General features: G+C 52.1%; 1 protein-coding gene across 3 annotated transcripts in view; it reads right to left on the bottom strand.

The window, feature by feature from the left end:
• The window catches only part of GSN (gelsolin), a 57,561-nt gene that overhangs the window by 29,425 nt on the left and 9,815 nt on the right, over positions 1–18,321 (bottom strand). For 2 of the 3 annotated variants that reach the window (XM_082640369.1, XM_082640367.1), the window contains one exon: positions 15,837–15,926. The exons of the other annotated variant lie outside the window; for it this stretch is intronic. The gene's annotated coding sequence lies outside the window, so the exon portion shown is untranslated. Of the gene's footprint in view, positions 1–15,836; positions 15,927–18,321 lie in introns of those variants that run through there. 3 annotated transcript variants of the gene reach the window in all.

The raw sequence follows: 18,321 nt of genomic DNA on the forward strand, positions 1-18,321 counted from the left end.
CTGATTTCAGTGTCTGCCTTCACGTCTTAAATAACAAGCCCTTGTTGTTTGGGTTTTTTTCTCTTTTTTGGGGGGGGGTGTTAGTTTTGGTTTTGTTCTTGTTTTTTTTCAGTTTTAGGTACTATCGGTTCTCCCTGGGGAAGTCAAGGATTCAAGCCTCTTGCCCTTCTCCCAGGCTCCCTTCCCATCTCTCACTCTCCCACTGGAGGCTTACAGTCAGTCACTGGGTTAGAAGTGCTATTCGGATTCACCCAGGCCTGCTTCCCACCTTCTCCAGCCCCTCTGTTCTCCCTCTCACTACTCTGCTGGACCCAGCTTCTCTATTTCCAGGTTCCCTTTGCATCCCAGATCTCCTCCTTTCCCAATAACAGGGAATGCAATGACAGGGAAGAGAATGGAGAAGCTGGAGACCTGGGTTTGATTCCCACCTCCACTGTGTGTAAGTTACTTTCTTCTTCTCTGCCTCAGTCTCCTCATCTAGTAAATGGGTATAAAGTGGTTGCTGAGAATTAAACCAGTCTCTCTGTGTGAAAATGGCTGGTCTGACAATTAGTAAATGGGAGTTCCCATCCCCCTTCCCCACGAGCTCTGGTCATCCGCCCCAGCTCCTCCTGGAGCCCAGTTGCTATCTAATCAGGCTGAAGTTTGCCTTCCATCGCACACAACTTCCTCCCATTTAAGGTGGACTGTGGGTCAGATAAAGGGTTAAATGAACACACACACGGAGAAGACAAATCAGACTGCAGGGATTATAAGAAAGCTTCATGGACAAAGGGACTTGTGACCTGGGCCTTGAAGGACAGGGAGGAGGGAGGTTGAGAAGAGGAGGCATTCTGGGGAGGGAACAGCATGGGCAAAGGGCAAATGCAGGCCACATGCAGTGACCGAGGAGGGGTCCTGTCTGAAACACAGGAGCAAGAAGAGACGAGGCTGGAGAGGGTGGCGGGGGTCACAGGGTCCTGTGTGTCACACTGAAGAGTCTGAATTTTATCCCAGTGTCTGTGGGGAACCACAGAGAGATGCCCGAGTTCTTGAAGCCCTATGTCTAGTCCTGGGCCTGCAGAGCCTGCAGTGGATCAGCTCTGGCCTAAATTCAGAGAGCTCTTCCCTCTCCTTAGGCATTTCGAGGATTATAAAAACCCCACAGTTCTCATATGCTCTTGATGGAAGTATAAACCAGTTTCCCCTCTCTAGAGAGCAATTTATGACCACAAATTCGAAACATGTAATGAGACAACGGTGCCATTTCCTTCAGTATCACTTGCAGAGGAACGCGGAAATATACGTGCAAGGATGTTCACTGAAGCATTGTTTGAAGAAAACTGGAAAGGACCCAAATGTCCGGGTTAAACAAATTATGGAGCCGCCATACAATGGACCACTCTGCAGCTGTGAAAAAAGAATAAGCTAGTGCAGACTGTGCCTGGCACATAGTAGGCGCTCAATAAGCACAGAGAGATCTCCAAGTGCAAAAAGCAAATTGGACAATAACTATAATGTGACTCCTCTCCTCTGTTTTATAAGGGTGTCTGTTTCTGTATACATCCTTAAAAAAATCGGGGAGGGTAAACACCAAACTGTCAAGCCAGTTTGTTTGAAAGGGATAAGAGGTTGGGGTTAAGCACCCACATCACTGCAATTGGCACGAGGGAACATTTTAGGGTGATGAAAACATTCTAACTCTGGATTATGGTGATGATTACACAACTGAAAAATGTACTAAAAATCATAGTCCCATCTGCTTACAATGGGTGAATTGTTATGGTATCTAAATTATACCTCAGTATACTTGTGTGAAAATTTTTTTTTATGTGCTATAGGGATTGAAACTATTTATAAGTATTTATCCAATCAAGTTTTTTTTGGGTTGTTTTGGTTTTTTTTTTTTTTTTTTTTTTTTAATAAAAGACTGATCTAGGGGGACTTCTTTGGCAGTCCAGTGGTTAAGACTTGCGCTTCCACTGCAGGGGGCGCGGGTTCCATCCCTGGTCGGGGAACTAAGATCCTGTATGCCACGTGGCATGGCCGAGAAAAAAAAAAAGACTGATCTAGAAATTATACCTTTAAAATAGACAATGATACCTACTCATTTGACAATTTGGAAAATCCAAACAAGCAGGAAGAAGAAATTTCCTTGTCATCCCCGTCCCCCGAATGAACCTGAGTCTGCATCTGGCCCAGCTGAGCAGTCCTTTCTGCTCAGCTGGTGATTAACAGAGGGCTGCTGTGGCTTGGCCTTAATGCCAGGGGTCACTGACCACTAGCCCAGGGTCACTGGCCCCTGGTTAATGATCACAAAGGCCCTGCAGCTTTGCCTGTCACATAGCTCTGGAGCCTGGGTCCTCAGCGCTGGAGACCTGGTAAACAGGCCCCAGCTCCTGCCCTCGGGGAGCCCATGGCCTAGAAACTCTCACTATAGGGCAGTGATGTGTGGAGACTGTGATGGGGACATGGTCTTATGCTGCTCCCTGCCTGGAAGAGGATGTATGAGTTCAGGGCAAGAGTGGGGGCAGGGGCCAGTGGGGGGACTTAAATGCAAAAGAAAAACTTCTAGGTAGAAAGGAAGGGTCCCCACCCAGTGCTAGGCTTCCCTCTGCCACTGACTTCCTGGGTGACTTTGGGCAAATCACTGTCCCTATCTGGGCCTCAAGGTCCAGATACCCAAAAGATGGGGTAGGCCCTGATGCTCTGACTCTAAGCCTCATTCCTAGCCCAGCATTCCCAGATACTGGCTCTACAACCATATCCAGAACCGACATGTCTCTAAGCCTCAGAGTTTCCATCTGTAAAATGGGAGCACTGGTCCAGGTTGCCTCTACAGGTCCTTCTGAATGAGACAGTGCAGGGCCCCTGAACTACACAAGGGGGCACGGTGGTCACCGATGGCAGCATGCCACCTCACCTCTGGATCCAGACATCTCTGGGAGAAGAGAAGGAGGAAGGGATGGGCAGTGTCTGATATTGAGTCTCCTCACAGCAACCAGGGGAAATAGGTATTAAAGTTCCCATTTTATAGACCAGGAAACAGAGATTCAGGGAGTTTCAGTCACTTGCTTGGGGTCATTCATCTAGAAAGAGGCACTGCTGAGATTCAAACACAAGACTGGCTGGCTCCAGTGCCCAAGCTCTATCTGGGGATCAAGCAGGGCCTCCCAGCACCATCCCACCTGGGCAGGAAGGGAGCAACAGTACCCTTTACAGGTAAAGGGTTGCAGGCACTGACTCAGTCAAGCCCAAGCCAAGCCTGGCAGCCCGAACTCCGTGGGGTGGCCGTCCCTACCACGCCTCCCAGGCTGAAGAGGTCGCAGCCCTCCAGCCCTGCACCTGCACCTGTGAGCACCCAGGACAGAGGCTTGTCCTGGGAAGGTCCCCAGGCTGCAGCCACTGGGTGGAAGATGGACTGTGGTACCTACACTCTGTGCCACTCATGGGCACACAGGTCAGGCACGGTCTCCTGTACTTGGGAGGCAGCCCGGCTCTGCCACCACTCGCTATGTGAGTACGTCCTAGTCCCTGCCCTCCTCTGGACCTCAGAGATCCCCTTGACCTCTGATCTTGGGTGTTCCAGGCTCCTGCCTACTGCTACACACAGTAGGTGGCTTTCAGCATCAGCCCACATCTCTCCCCTGTAGTTGGATCCAGGACCGCCCCCCACCACCACCATCACCAGCTCCAGCCCTGCTCCTCTGTGACCTTAGGTTAGCCTCTGTGTCTCCCTGGACCTCCCAAGGCAGTCACTAGAGACGGGAGCAGGCAGCCTCACCCTCCGCCCCCGGCCTCGATGTACAAAAGGCCTTGGCTGGCCCTGGAAGACACTACCCTGTTCTTTTTTCTTCACCCCGAACACTGTTGTTCTTGATCCCCAGGCAGCCGGCTACTCATGGAAAGCCCTCTCTCAGAGCTAGTTTGCTTTTTGGGTCACTGCTGGGCTCTGGGTCCTCCTGGGAATACCCACCCCTCTGGTTTTGCTAAATGGGACAACAGGCAGTAAACAGAGAAGGCAGTTATGAAACCCAGTGAAAGCGGACAGGGCCTCTGTGAGGTCTGGGGAGCCCTGGGGACTCGAAAGAACACATTTTAGAATCTGGGAGACTCAGCTCCTGTGATCAGGGCCTCAGTTTCCTTATCTATAAAATGGGGAGAATGATACCCAGCTCACAGAGCAGTGAGGAGGCCCAGGGCCCGACATACAGTAGAAGCTTCCCAAAAGTTAGTGCCCAGTTTTTGAACTGGTTTCTTTGCACAGAGGCATCTGTTCAGCATGTGCCACGTGAGAGCAGTGTGGTGGTGCTGGAGAAAGGTTACAGACTTCACAGGAGATTCCTGAGTTCAGGTCTGGGCTATGGAACCTGGAGCAAGTTGCTTTCCCTCTCTGAGCGTTGGGTCACTCATCTGTAAAAAGGGACAGTAGTGCCCAGTTGCAGGACAGTTGGGAGCTCAGGAGCGAGACTGCTGGAGTGCATTGCACAGAGTAGGACTTATCTGTAGCAACGCTCACTAGTCCATCCTCTCTTTGTAGACTATGACACCAAGAACAAGAGTGTAACTTCTGAGAATCACATAGCAAGTACCTGGCAGAGCAGACCTGGAACCCAGGTCTCCATTCCTGGGCCAGAGGTAAGGTCTGAGCCCATGACATGACAAGGCGCCCTGTAAGGGCCAGCTGGACCTCTGCCCTGGCCCTGTCTACCCTGGGTGTGGACAGCTGTCGGGGAGATGGCCAGTGGGACTCCAAGAGGCTGACTATCCCTGGGACCAAAGCCACTGGCTCTATCCCAGCTTCGGAGGCAACCCCACCTAGTGCTGAGAGCCAGGGCAGGACATTCAGAGAGGGACTAACCCCGCCACTCCCTGAGCCTGTGCCCTGGAAGCAGCCAGATCTGGCCATGGGTGTGAGTGGCCTTCCTGCCAGGGTCCACTTTGAAGTCGGTGTCCCCTTCTCTGGGGAAGCAGTGGCCCTGGGAGGCTTGGCAGGCCAGCAGCTGAGGCTGCAAACGGCTGTATCCTAGCCCCTCTGGCACCCCACAGCCCACCGATAGGGGAGTCCAGGCACAAACACAAATCAGCAGCAGGACAATGAGGCCCAACTACAGGCACTGCCATGCAGGACCAGTGGAAGATGGGAACAGTCTCCGCCTGCCAACCTCCTAGGGCAGCAGGGCCTACGGGGCCCAAACCAGAGCCAGAAGCAGCAAAAGCCACAGGAGGCAGCTCCCTGCTCCACAGAGGAAAGGCTTTCCAACAGAGAGAAAAGCAATGTGCATGATTGTGGAAAGAGCTCCCAACAGGAAAATCCGTGTATAAATCCCGACCTACCACGTTTAGCTCTGTGGCTTCTGCTCTCTGAGCCTCAATTTCCTCATCTGTAAAATGGGGATTAGAATTGCTTCTCCCCAGAGTTGCTGTGAGAATGTTGTAAGGTAAAAATACGTTTGGGGCTTAGCACAGTGCTTGGCCTAGCATATGCACATATAGAGGAAGCTGTGGTGGTTGTTTGCTGGGTGCTAGGAAGCGTCCCTCTCTCTCTCTCGCTCTGTCTCTGTCTCTCTCTGTCTCTCTCTCTCTCTGACACTCAAGTTCCTTATGTATAAAATCGGGGTTAAAATGTTTTTCTCAAAGGTGAGTGGAGATCACTGAATGAGACCATAAATGTGGAAGATCCTAGGACCATGCCTGGCATAAGACAGTTCAAAAATGCCGGTTTCCTTCCCCCTCTTGCAGAGAGATAATGAGTGGCCCAGTGGTGACCCAGCCAAGGGGACTCAGATGATGAGCAAACCAGCCCATTTCTAAGGACATTTCAGGCCCTGGGACTTTAAGATTCTGAAAGAAACAGCAAAAGGCAAACAATGTTTGAGCATCTGGTCAAGGTCCCCCCCTGTCTGTCTGGGGATCAAGTTCATCCTTCAGCAGGACCCAGCTCCCTAGGCCAATAATCACCATGATGGGAGCAATAATGACAGGACCTCAGAAGACGGTGACATATCCCTCCTGCTGCAGGCTCCGAGTGAAGCCTTTCTCTGTCCCCAAGCCTTGCACAGCTGGTGACAGCCAAGACCTCCTATAAGCAGGAGCCCATCTTCCGGGTGTCAGTTTGTACCTTGCAGGCAGAACTTCCAAGAAACACAAAGTGGGCAGGTTCAGGACAGAGGAGAGAGTCCAGAATCCAGGAGCAGAATCCAGGAGCAGAGTTTAGGTGAGCTCGGGATACCAAGAATGACCAGTAGGGTGAGGGGTGCACAACCTTCCATCCAAGGGAAGACAAGGCAATATCCAGGCTGAATTTGGACAGAGGTCAAATCCCTACCTCGGGAGGTGGGGGGGGGGGACTTGGGCCAATGGCCTTTCTGCAGTGTTTCAATTTCCTCCTCTATAAAATGTGGTGATGAGTCCTACCCTGGGGGTCATCTGGGAGGAGGAGTGAAGGAACTCCCAGTACTGTGCTTATTAGCACACAGCAAGCGCTCAATAACCACAACACCCAAAGATAACCCCCCGGCATGTGTCCAGGCCCCGGAAACGAACAGCCCACTGGCCCCCATACCCACCCTTGACTTCTATCTCTGCATCCTTGCATCTAAAGCAGGGTAGGACTGGAGGGTCCCAGCCAAGGCCCAGAGACCTGGAGGGATGGCTGGTGCCAAGGATAGGAAGGCATCTTAGGAGGGGGCCTCAAGCCAGCACTTCAAGAGCCCACCTTGCCTCCCACCCCATCCACAAACCTCTTTATGATGCCCTCCCCTCTCCTCTGGTCTCCTCCCACCCCAAGGAACAAGGGCTCTGGAGTCACTGCCCGATCCCAGCCCTGTCTCTTACTACCTAGGTGACCCTGCAAGTGACTCAACCCCTCTGAACCTGTGTCCCTGGGTATAGAAGAGCCAGACTATCTCACAGGCTTGCTGGAACTTGACACTAGTAAAAACCAGTTATGGAAAAACTCCAAATGCTATAGCATGATTAGAAATTCTCTGCAATTTATCTCAAATTTCTAACTACAATAGAACTACCAGAGATTCAAAGGTATTTTTTATCCTTACTAATCCCTTTAATTTTAATAAGGCTTTTTAAAACGCACTTTCCCCCCTTAAACATAAACAGAGGTATAGTACTGGAACCCTTTTGTTCCTTTCCCAGCTCAGTGAATAATCGTAACCAGCTGGAAGAAATAAATGAGATCCAGTCCACAAAGCACAGTGCCTGGCACATGATAGGGCTCCGGAATGAGTGCTGTTTCCTTTCCCCAGGTGTACTCCCAGCCTCACCTCCATCCAGGCACCTGCCCAATGACCCTCATCATCAAGCCCTCTGAGGGCTTCCAGAACCCTCTGGGACACTCCAGAGTCATCCCACCAGGCCATACACAAGGGCTGAGGCCAGAGCAGAGACGCTCAACCCCACATACTCCCCATTTACACTCACTTCCCTCTCCCGCATCCCAGACACTGTCTTGGTTCAGGGTTCCCATCTTTTCTCTGGAACCACTGCACCAGCTTCCTCAGTGCCTTCGACGCTCCCTTTATCCACAGGGATCGCATCATTCCCTGCTCAAGACCCTTCCACGGACCCCAGTGCAAACTGAAAGAAGTCAGGACTCCTAAGCTTGGCTTTTAAGGCCCTCTGGGATCTGGTACCTACACGCTCTTGCAGCCTCATCTCCCACTGACACCCCCCCTCCACCTTCCCCCCCCCCGACACCCTCTGCAACACCTCTTGCCTCTATACTTCCTGCCTCCCAGAGAGCGGCGGGGTGGGGGGGGGTTGTCTAGCCTCAGCTGTCCCTCTGACTGCATGACCTCGGGCAAGCTCTTTGCCTCTCTGAGCTTCAGTCTCCTCATCAGGCTATTGGAGGCCTTGTGCAGATGACACAAGGTAAGGGAGTGAGCGTCAGGTGCCAGGAGGGCTTGGGCAATGCTAGCGCGGGAGCCATAGCCTCCCCCTTGCACCTGCACCTCTGTTTCCCCCACTCTGACAGCAGCTGCTAGGGATGGGCTCCTCTGCCTCAGCAGCCATAGCGGCTCTCTCTCCCTTAAGCCCCGCAACTAAGACGCTCTCACAGCCGCAGTGGCAGCCAGGGAGGGAAGCAGGAGGGAGGATGGCTTAGAGGAAAATTACCCAGCTCCGGCCCAGCCAACAGGGGCTCACAGCTGCCTCTGACATAGGGGACTTGGGGGCCTGGCAGGCTCTTCCTGAGCCATGAACTTGGCCCCAAGCCTTGACCCCTGTCTGAGCTGGTCGGGGGGGCTACTCTGGGCTCCAGTCCTCTGGGACACTCCCACTCTTTGGCATCCAAAGAGGCAGAGAGGAGGAGGAGACAAACCAGACAGGCCTTTGTAAGAGGAGAAAATTGGCTCCTGCTGGGGCCCCAGGCACTGATATGAAAAAAGGACCCTCTGTGCCCCGTTGCCGTACATCAAACCCTACACCCTGGGGATCTTGTCCTTGCGTCATATACTTTGAACCACGCCCAGCGTCACATACACCGTGTTCTCTGTGTCCCATACCAGACCCTGTGTTCCTCATACCTCGTCCTGCCTGTGTACCCTGGTGCACAGTCCACGTGCTGCGTCCCATGTCACTTACACCTTGGATCACGCACCATGAACCATGTCACTTCTGCTGTGTGATGTACTCTGTGTAGACAGTCCCCGACTTGTCATGGTCCAACTTAGGATTTTCAGACTTTACGACTGTGCAAAAGCAATACACATTCCCTAGAAACCTGGTAGGGGAGTAAGATCCCACATGCCTCACGGCCAAAAAACCAAAAACATAAAACAGAAGCAATATTGTAACAAATTCAATAAAGACTTAAAAAAAAAAAAGTGCTTTGAATTTTGACCTTTCCTGGGCTAGCGATATGCTGTACTATTCTCTGTCGTGATGCTGGGCTGCGGCCACTCCCAGACGGCCACGCGATCACCAGGGGAAACAACCGGTGTACTCATAACGATTCTGCACTCAGACAACCATTCTGTTTTTTCACCGTCAGTATGGTATTCAACAAATTACATGAGATAATCAACACTTTATTATAAAGTAGGCTTTGTGTTCGATTTTGCCCAACTGTAGGCTAATGTAAGTGTTCTAAGCACATTTAAGGTAGGCTAGGCTAAGCTATGACATGTGAAGGCACGGTAGGTCAGGTGTATTAAATGCATTTTGACTTAAGATATTTTCAACTTATTGGGACGTAACCCCATTTTAAGTGAAGGAGGATCTGTACTATCTATCATCTTTTGAATCCCACGTCCACTGTCGCAGGCCCTGTCCCTTGGAAGTGTGTGCCATACACCTTGCCCTGGGTTCACACACTGTGTCTCCTGCTCCATGATTCCCATCTGTTGTGTGAAGGTCAAGGAAGACAGGCTCTGGGACAGACTCCTAGGACTATCCACCGTTACCTACACGACCTTGCGAAAGTTACTCCCCTTCTCAGTGCCTCAGTTTCTTTGGCTATGAAATGGACATGATATTGACATTTACCTTAGAAGTCTTGTCGTGGGGATTGAAGGAGATACAGCAATTACAGGGCTTAGCCCAGTGCCTGACACACAGTGAGTCTATCAGATGTTTGCTGTATTGTTACAACTGTGCCCGCATACCCGTACCACATCCTGTGTGCTGCCTACCAGGCTCCCTCGACCCCAGCCCCTACTGTGCATCAGACACTCTATCACGTTAGTCCAATTCAACCAATGAGCTAAAAGGAGGCTACGCCTCCTCCCCTACGGGGGAGAAATCCAAGGCTCAGGGAGGGGCGATAATCTGCAGGAGGTCACACAGCCAGAAAGGGTGAAGCTGGGAGTTGCACACAGGTCTGGGCATCCAGAGAGACAGAAAGTAGATTAGTGGTGGGCTAGGAGGTGGGTGTGCCGATTGCTGGCCAGCAGGCACAGGCACATTTTAGGGGTGATGAGGGGTGATAAAAATGTTCTCAAACTGGATTGTGGTGACATTGGCATCACTAGTGTTCTGCAAATTATATGTAAACTTACTCCAGCAATTTATGTAAATTATACTGCAATAAAGCTGGGTTTTGTTTTTGTTTTTTAAAGCCCATGGGCTTGCCGGGCACCATTCCGCCAAGGCATTCAGCAAGAAAAGTGCTCTCCGTGAGTTAGTGCTGACGGTCAAGCAGAGGCTGAGCAGCCCCTATGAGGCCCAGGGGAAAGCAGCCATGAGCCACATGGCTCCCAAACACCTCTGCAGACTAGGTGTGCAGCAGAATTACCTGGGGAGCTCCTGAAAACCCCACGCCCAGCGTCTGTCTATAGCTCAGGGTGGGGCCTGGGAACCTGGGGTTATGAGGCTCAACCTGGACTGGGAAACGCTCATCAAAGCTCAACATCTCCTCTCGCACTTGGGGAAACTGAGGCCAGGCAGCACTGGGGACTTGCCAGATCTAGTCCATCAAGCAGTGGGAGGGCCTGGGCTGGAATTGGGGCCGCTTCTTGGTTCCTTCTCTCCTTCCCTCCTCCTCCCGCCCCTCTCCTCCCTGGCCCTCAGCCTCCTGGTGACTCAGGGCTCTGAGTCATCCAGTGGCACCAGAGAGGAAACTTCTTAGTAAAAACAATCCCCAAACAAAGCTTTCCCTGATCTGGGGAACAGAAGAGGCCCAGGGGGTTAAAAGAGGTAGGGGAGGAGAATACAGGGTGGAGTTGGAAGCTGGGACCCCAAGACTTGGTCTTTCCTCTCCACCACTGAGCCCTAGAGAAGGCGCTTCCCTGCTCCGACCTCAGTTTCCCCTGAGTAAATAACACCTACTACTGCACATAGAAGCTCAATGTGGGCCAGGCAACATGATAAGTCCTTCTCAGCTTTGTCTTGCTGACAATGCTTCCCCCAAACTCATGGCTAGCATCAGGCCCATTTTACAGATGGGGAAACTGAGACCCAGAAAGGTTCAGCTCAAAGTTACACAGTTAGGAAGTGCAGAGCAGAGTCCAAACCCAGGGCTATCTGGCTCCAAAGTATTACTCTCATTCCTTTTAAAAATACCTACTGCGTAGCGTGGCATGCTGATCTTGTCTCATAAACCGTGTAAGGTCAATGGCGCAGTAGGGGCTTTCAACCACACATGCTTTTCTCCTTTCTTCCCTGTGTCAGGCCCTGCCTCAGGACTCCCCGGCCCAGTGGGGCACACACATGAACTTGGGTATTCACCCAAATGGCTCTAGGCAGCAGGAACACAAGGCAGGAAGCACCCAGGGCCTGATGAACCACAAAGGAGCATTTGAGCAGGGCCTTGAAGGATGAATGGAGGTTTGTCTTTGGGGAACAGGGAACCAGCACGCCAGGCGGAGGGAACAGCAAAAGCAAAAGCTCGGAGGTGTGCCCCCACTGGAAAATGCAAACACTGGAGAGGCATGCCTGGGGTTAAGACTTGGTGGGTAAACACTGGAGGGGCCTGACTGCTAGGGGTCCTGGCCTGATCTGAGGCAGTGGAGGATTTTTTAAGCCCGGAGAGAATAGGCTCGGAGCTGGTTTCATCTCTGCAGAGGGCCTGGCTGGCAGATGAACTGGGAGTCAGGACTGGGACTTCCCCTGAGGCCTCCCTGGAACTCCTCTTCCAAGCAGGCCTTGGGGACGACCCTAGATCCCTTGCTACTCATCCATGGGTCAGAGTTGCCCCTGAGGGCCTCTTCCTCCACCATAGCTGGGCTGGGCAGAGGACAGGCGGGCCTCTCCTGACCACATCAACCTAATCACATCGGCCTATAAATAGGGCCCTGTGGCTTAGTCTGAAATAGCTGTGCCAGGCCCAACTCCACAGGCACACAGTTCCAGAAATGCTCCTTCGCCTTGACACAGTTAAAACCCAAAACTTCCTCAGGACACTATTGTTCATGCTCTAATTCACTTGCTTAAACACGAGGCAGTGGGCTGGGGGGAAGAGCCCACCCACCTGCTGCAGGCTGTTGGAAATGGGCCTTGTGACTGCTTTCCTGCTTTCTGCTCTCTGGGGACCCTGAGCAAGTCACTACCTCTCTCTGGGCCTCAGTCTCCCCAAATGTAAACTGGGAGGTTGCACTTGATATCCTTGGGCCCCTTCTAGCCAGGATGTCCCCCAGAATTGTCTAGGGGACATTGTTACCCCTTTCCCAGTCTACTTGGGAACTTCGAAATTGTCAGTATTTTAAAAATTAGAATTGCAATAAATACTTGAGACAGGTCCAAGCCATGCCACTGAAGGGCTGGGTGACCTTGGAGGAGTCACTATCCCTCTCTGGGCCTCAGATTCCTCAGTCATAAGATGAAGGTGCTGGTAGATTGATGCCTGAGGTCTATGACATTTTTTTAATTAAAATTTTTTGTTTGTTTGTTTAGTATTTATGAGAACCATGATAGGCCAGTCTTGTGCTGAGTGCTGGTGCTAAAAGACAGCTGGTCCAGCTCTCGGAGCCCAGCCCTGTGCCACACCCCAGTGGGGGAAGTGTAAAGGCATTTCCAAACCGCTCGGCATCCCACTATAGGCTCCCTTCAGGGCTTCTGGGGACACCTTGTTTCCAGTTCACATTACAGATTTATGGCCACAGAGGAGGCCTCCCAAAGGGGCAGATCATGACAAGGACCTGGGCCATTACCAACCAACAGGGAAATAAAGATAACCAAGCCATCACTAGGTACCAGGCATATGCTTAGGACTTTACTTCCCCATCATCAATCCTCAAGAACCCTAATATCACCCCCATTTCACAGATGAGGAAACTGAGGCTGAAAGGGGTTAAAGGACATGTCAAGGGGCACATAGCAAATCAGAGCCAGAGTGACACTCAGACCTGCTTGCCCCTGGAGCCCAGGGTGTAACCAAACCCCAGCGAAACAGCTCAGGAGGGCCAGCCAATGGGGGAATGACCCAACAGGGCACAGAACAGAAAGAGGCACAGAACATTTTACTGTATGTGTGTAGGTGGGCGGGACTGACAAGGCTTCACCGGGTGATATTCATTCTCTCCAACCAGTTCACAGCGTTGCCTCTTCGATCCGCCCTCCCCTCTGCCTCCCACCAACAACTGATTGTTCTCAAATCCCATTGCTCAAGCCACTCCTCAGCTCAAGACCTGCCACGGCTCCCTGACACCCAGAGGATCGGGACCCTGCATTCAAAGCCTCTCCCATGTGCGCTCTCCCAGTCTCCCCACCTCAACCCCACCCTCCTGCTTTAGCCACTCTGCTCACTAGTCCCCAAGCACAGAGGTTCCACCAGGGGGCCAAGCCTTTGCACGGGCACCCCCCTGGCCTGGAATGCCCATCCTCGCAGCCTAGCGCCTGACTCAGGGGGAAGCCCTCTGTGGCTCCCAGGGCCCCAGGCGTCAGCCACCGCACGTCTGGATCTCCCAGGGCAGGACAGGGTCTGATTCACCTCCTCTCCCCAGTGCAGAAGTTCAGCAATGAAAAAAATGCAAGGAGCCCAGAGAATGCTGGGAAGTACACATTTCAGGGCTGCCCAACACCAAGCCTTCTACTGAGGAACAGCGTCAGGATGCCACAGTGTGGAAGAGCCAAAAACTACAGCCTTGGGGCTCATCAGGGTGGGACTTGTGACTCTCTCTTTCAAGGGTTCTAATAATGAAATCGGGGCAAACCTCTCCCCTACTTTAAAACTTCCAGTGGTCCCCCAGGGGTCTAGGAAAAAGTCCAAACCCTAACCAAGGTCCCCAAGGGCCCACACGACCAAGGTGCTGCCTGGTCTCCAGGGGCCCTTCTCTCGTCGTGCTCCCTTCTTTCAGTTCCTCAAGGCCACACTCATGCCGTCGTGCTCCCTTCTTTCAGTTCCTCAAGGCCACACTCAGGCTGTTCCCTCTGCCTGGGGCTCTGTCCTTACCCACCCAGCCACCTTCTACTTCTTCTTCAGGTCTGAGGGTTTTCAGGAAGGCCTCCCGCATCTGTCCAGACAAGATCCCATCACACCCACCCAATCCCATATGCTCCCATAACGCTGGTCCTTTCCTTCATAGCTGAGGAAAGAATGAATCTGTTATGTGTATAACAATGTATGTAAGACCCAAGACTGTAAGACCATGAGGGCTGGAAAAATCTCGTTCGTTGCTGATTCTCCATCACCCAGTCCAGGGCTTAAATATCTGTCAGGTGAATGCAGGCATGAATGAATGAACGAGTGAATGAACTACGTTACTCTAGTATAGTATATATAGTAACTATGTTATTATATGTGTAACTCAAAAAAGAAGTAGTCAGAAGCCTGCTGAATGTTTGAGGAAAAAAACCAGGGCCCTGACTAGGAAGGTCAGAGAAGTAGGAGATAAAGTGAATGGTGCAGCCCACCAGAAGCAAAAAGAAGAGAGAGCTTCTAGAAGGAGGAGGTATCCAAGGCTCTGGAGAGGTAGGACATGGAGAGCGGAGGAAACACCACTGGATTTTGACAAGGAAGAGGTCACCGGCGCGGTCCCCTCAGAGGTGGGCGTGAGGTAGGGTACAGCACAGGGATGGAGGAGGGAAGGGGTGAACACGTAAAGCCCTCAGCTGACAGGTACTCACTCGGTGGGTGCTCACTTCTGCAGAAGTGGGAAAGCAGAAGATGGTCCCTGTGTCATTGTCGCCAAAAGCATTAACACAGCATAACTCTCTTTTTGGTGACAGATCACTTTGAGGCACTTCGGCTCTGGGAGTTGTCAGGGCTCAGCCTCAAAATCAGGAGCATCGGAACCAAGACGGCGCCCATCCCTCCTATCTGGGCAGCATCAGGGATGCCCCTTTATCTAGAACCCTCGGGATGCGGCTACAATTGGACAAGTCCCCCTCTCCGGATCCAGCAGGCCTTGTAGGAATCCCCAGCTTTGAGGACACAGCATTCTGGAGACCATCGGAAGACCCTTTCATCTAAGCTTGGGGAAAGAGGAACTGCTCCAGCTGCAGTTGGCTTGTCGTGTCACCCCCTGGAAGCCAGCTGGGCTGCAAGGATGAGTAAGCCCTGAGGCATTCAGCCCCTTCTCCTTTTGGCAGCTAAGGGTGATATCATGACCTGGAGGGGTGTTTTCCAGGCTCTCCGCACGGTTGCCATCACAAACTCGCTTCTTTCTGTTCCGACACTGGAAGCTGGGTTATTCCCCTAGTGCTGATCCTTCCTCTTTCCACAGCTCACAAAGCCCTTCAGCATCTATGAGCTTGTGCAGTACTCACGACAACCTTGTTACATGAGTGGGGGAGACCAATGCACCCATTTTATAGGCAGAGAAACCGAGACCCGAGCTGGCACCTGAACCAGGTCTCCTGCTTGCAGCAGAGGACTCTGCACTCCACCCCCTGCCTCTCAGCCTCCTTCAGCGGGTCACCTGTGAACCTGATAGTCAGGCGGGCCCAGCCCTGCCGGCCATCCCAGGTGGGTATGACTCATCCACTTTCCCCATGACTCACACTTCTCACTCCTCCTATGGTCAACAAGCCTGGATCCTCTTTGGCAGCTGTACCCCAGCTTTTCTCACCTCTCCAAAGAATTCCTACACCTCCTCCTCACGGGAGTCCACCCTCTTACAGAAGCGCTAACAGAGGCCTTGAGAGGGAGAGCGCTTTCCCACAGTCACCCAGCGCGCAAGCAGCACAGCCAGGCTCGGGGCCCAGGAGCCCTGGCACCCAGCCCAGTTCTTGCCTCTTCCCCACGGGATCACCCTTGCCTGGCCTCCCTCTCAAGGGAGCGTGAGGGGTAAATGAAGAAATGAGCAGAAACATTCGCTGAGCCTTACTAGAAAAACCTCGGGGACTGCCTTTGAATCCACTTCTGGCGACCAGCAGCTGCTTCCACAGTCCCCTCCAGACTCCCCTGGGCAGCCAGGGCTAGGTTTAGAAGGACGCCAGGGTGTCTGCACTGCTCTACCTACCTTGCAGGGCTGTTGGCTGAAGAGGGTTGCTCCTGTCGGGAGGTGTCGGGACCAAGGCGGAAGCACAGCACAGGGGGTTATCAGCACCACCTGTAAAGAAAGGGCCAAGACTCCCAGGGTCAGGGGCTCAAGGTCATCTGGTCAGAGCCCCATTTGATACTTCCACTCATTCCCAAGCCCCACCCCCCTCCACACCAAGGTCACATAGCCCCTACTTGCACACCTCCAGCAATGGGGCACTTACTTCCTGCCAAGGCTGCAAGACCTTCTGTTGGAGAGTCTGGCTAGTTAAAAGGCTTGTCACAAGGATGTGCTAAAATCTCTCTTCCTATGCCTCATATACACTAGTCCTAACTCTACCCTCTGGGGTCACCCAGAACAGGTCTGCCACCTTGTTTCCCAATGTCTCCATAGAGACTTGAAGACAGTGACCCTGGGCCCCTCAAGTCTTCTGCAAGTTGTACACCCCTCTTCCTCCAGCTCTTCCTGAGATCAAGGTGTCTGGTTCCCTCCCCCTGCTTCCCTGATCTACTTCAAATGAACCCTACTGACAGCACAAGGCTCAGAATTAAACATTTAGCCGAACTCTATCCAGGGCAGGGCAAGCAGAACTCTCACCTCCAACATTCTAGATATCATGCCTCTATTAATCCAGTCTAAAGTCCCACGAGCGTTGAAGGTAACCTCATTGCATGACTGAATTTAGCTTATGGTCAACTTCAGAGCTGTGGTTCAAGATCCTGGAGTTAGACAAAAATGGCCCCTCATTTAACTAATATGTAACTTAACCAAGTTCCTTCATCCTTCTGAGTCTCAGTTTTCTTCTCTGTAAAAGAGGGATTATGTTAGAACGTACCCCATAGGCTCATTATGAGGATTAAATGAGATAAAATATGTCGAGGGTTTTGAACAGTGTATGTGCTTACTCTGATTATTCATCAGATTAATCTCTAAGATTAATCTCAGATTAATCTCTAAGCCTTTTTCTAAAAATTATATCTTTCTCATCCTGTACTGGTGCAGACTGCGGATCCAAGCTGTTTACATGCCATGTCCCCACCTCTATGCTTAGCATTGCTCTATTATTGTTAAGACTGTATTATCATTATCTGGTGACAGGTCTTTCTCTCCCATCAGACTGTGAGCTCCATTAGACTGTTTTGCCTTTGAAGCTCCAGCGCTGGCACGTGACCTAGCAAACAGCAGGACCAGTGGGTATATGCTGGATGACTAAACGAAGGGCCCGCCTACTCTGGCCCCAGAGTAGATCGTGCAGCCCAGTCTTTCAGCTCCCACACTTTCAGGGACAACCTGGATCGTCACCCTAACTCACTCCCAGACTCATTCACAGCTCATCCACATTCAGGCAGCAGCTGAGCACACCCGCTCCTGCCTGAACTGCTGAATTTCTCTGCCCAAACCTACTTCTCCAAGCCAAGGGGAGAGAGTCCAAGATTCCAAATTCAGTGGAGCCCTGCAGGCTCCTGGGATTAAGACACAAATGAACCCTATTCTTAGCTGACAGTAAATGGCCCAGACATTCCTGTGGATTTCTGCATTGTCAGTGGCACCAGTGCATAGCAAGGGATCTGGAAAGAGGTTGGGCGCTTATCTGGGCCCCATGACCTAGAGTTAAATGCCACCTCCATGGACCCTCTTCAAAGAGTTCCACAGAAACTTCCCAGTTCCACGGGATAGATCAAAGTAGAGCTGGGTTCCTGCAAATGACTAATGACTTCCCACTTTCTGTTAACTCCCTGAGGACAAACCTTTCAAATCCAGCCCCCTTCTCTTTGACACACCCCCAAATCTCACGCTCATCCTCACCCGCAGTGCTGCATTTGTTCCCAAGTGCCACCTGTTTCACCCTCAATGCTCTCCATCTCAGCATCAGCACCATCACCCACCATGCACACACTGGGCCAGGCCAGACACCGGGGCACCAACCTCTTCAGCCTTCCCTGCTCTGTCACTCTCAGCTACAAAACTGCCTGCTGGTTCTACCCTAATGCATCCACTTCTCCCCACCCCCACTGCCAACATTTTGGTCCAGGCACCATTGCCTCTCACCTGGGATACTGCAGTGCTTCCTACCTGGTCCTCCCACTTCCTCTCTCCTCGCCTACAAAGCAAGCCCAGACCACGTTACTCCTCTGCTCAGACCCGACCATGGCTCCCCGACAGCCCCCAGGTAAAGCACAAGATCCTCAGCGAACCTTTCAACGCCCTTTTACAATCTGCCCCCATCAGCGCCTTGAGCCTCAGCTCTCATCAGTTCCTGTCTTCCACCCACACCCCCCCAAGCTCCAGCCAGAGGCAGCTGCACTCTGTTCCTTGAATCTTCCTGTAAGCTTTGCACAGACTGTTTCCTCTGTTCCCAAATCTCTTCCATCCCTCCTGTTCTTCTTTTCTCCCGCTCATGATCAAGCCCAGCTTTCCTCCAAGAACTCTCCTCTAACCTCCACTTCCCCCGTGAGGCTGAGCT

The sequence above is a fragment of the Mesoplodon mirus genome, assembly GCF_964341445.2.
Source record: "Mesoplodon mirus genome assembly, chromosome: 1".
NCBI classification, from domain to species: domain Eukaryota; kingdom Metazoa; phylum Chordata; class Mammalia; order Artiodactyla; family Ziphiidae; genus Mesoplodon; species Mesoplodon mirus.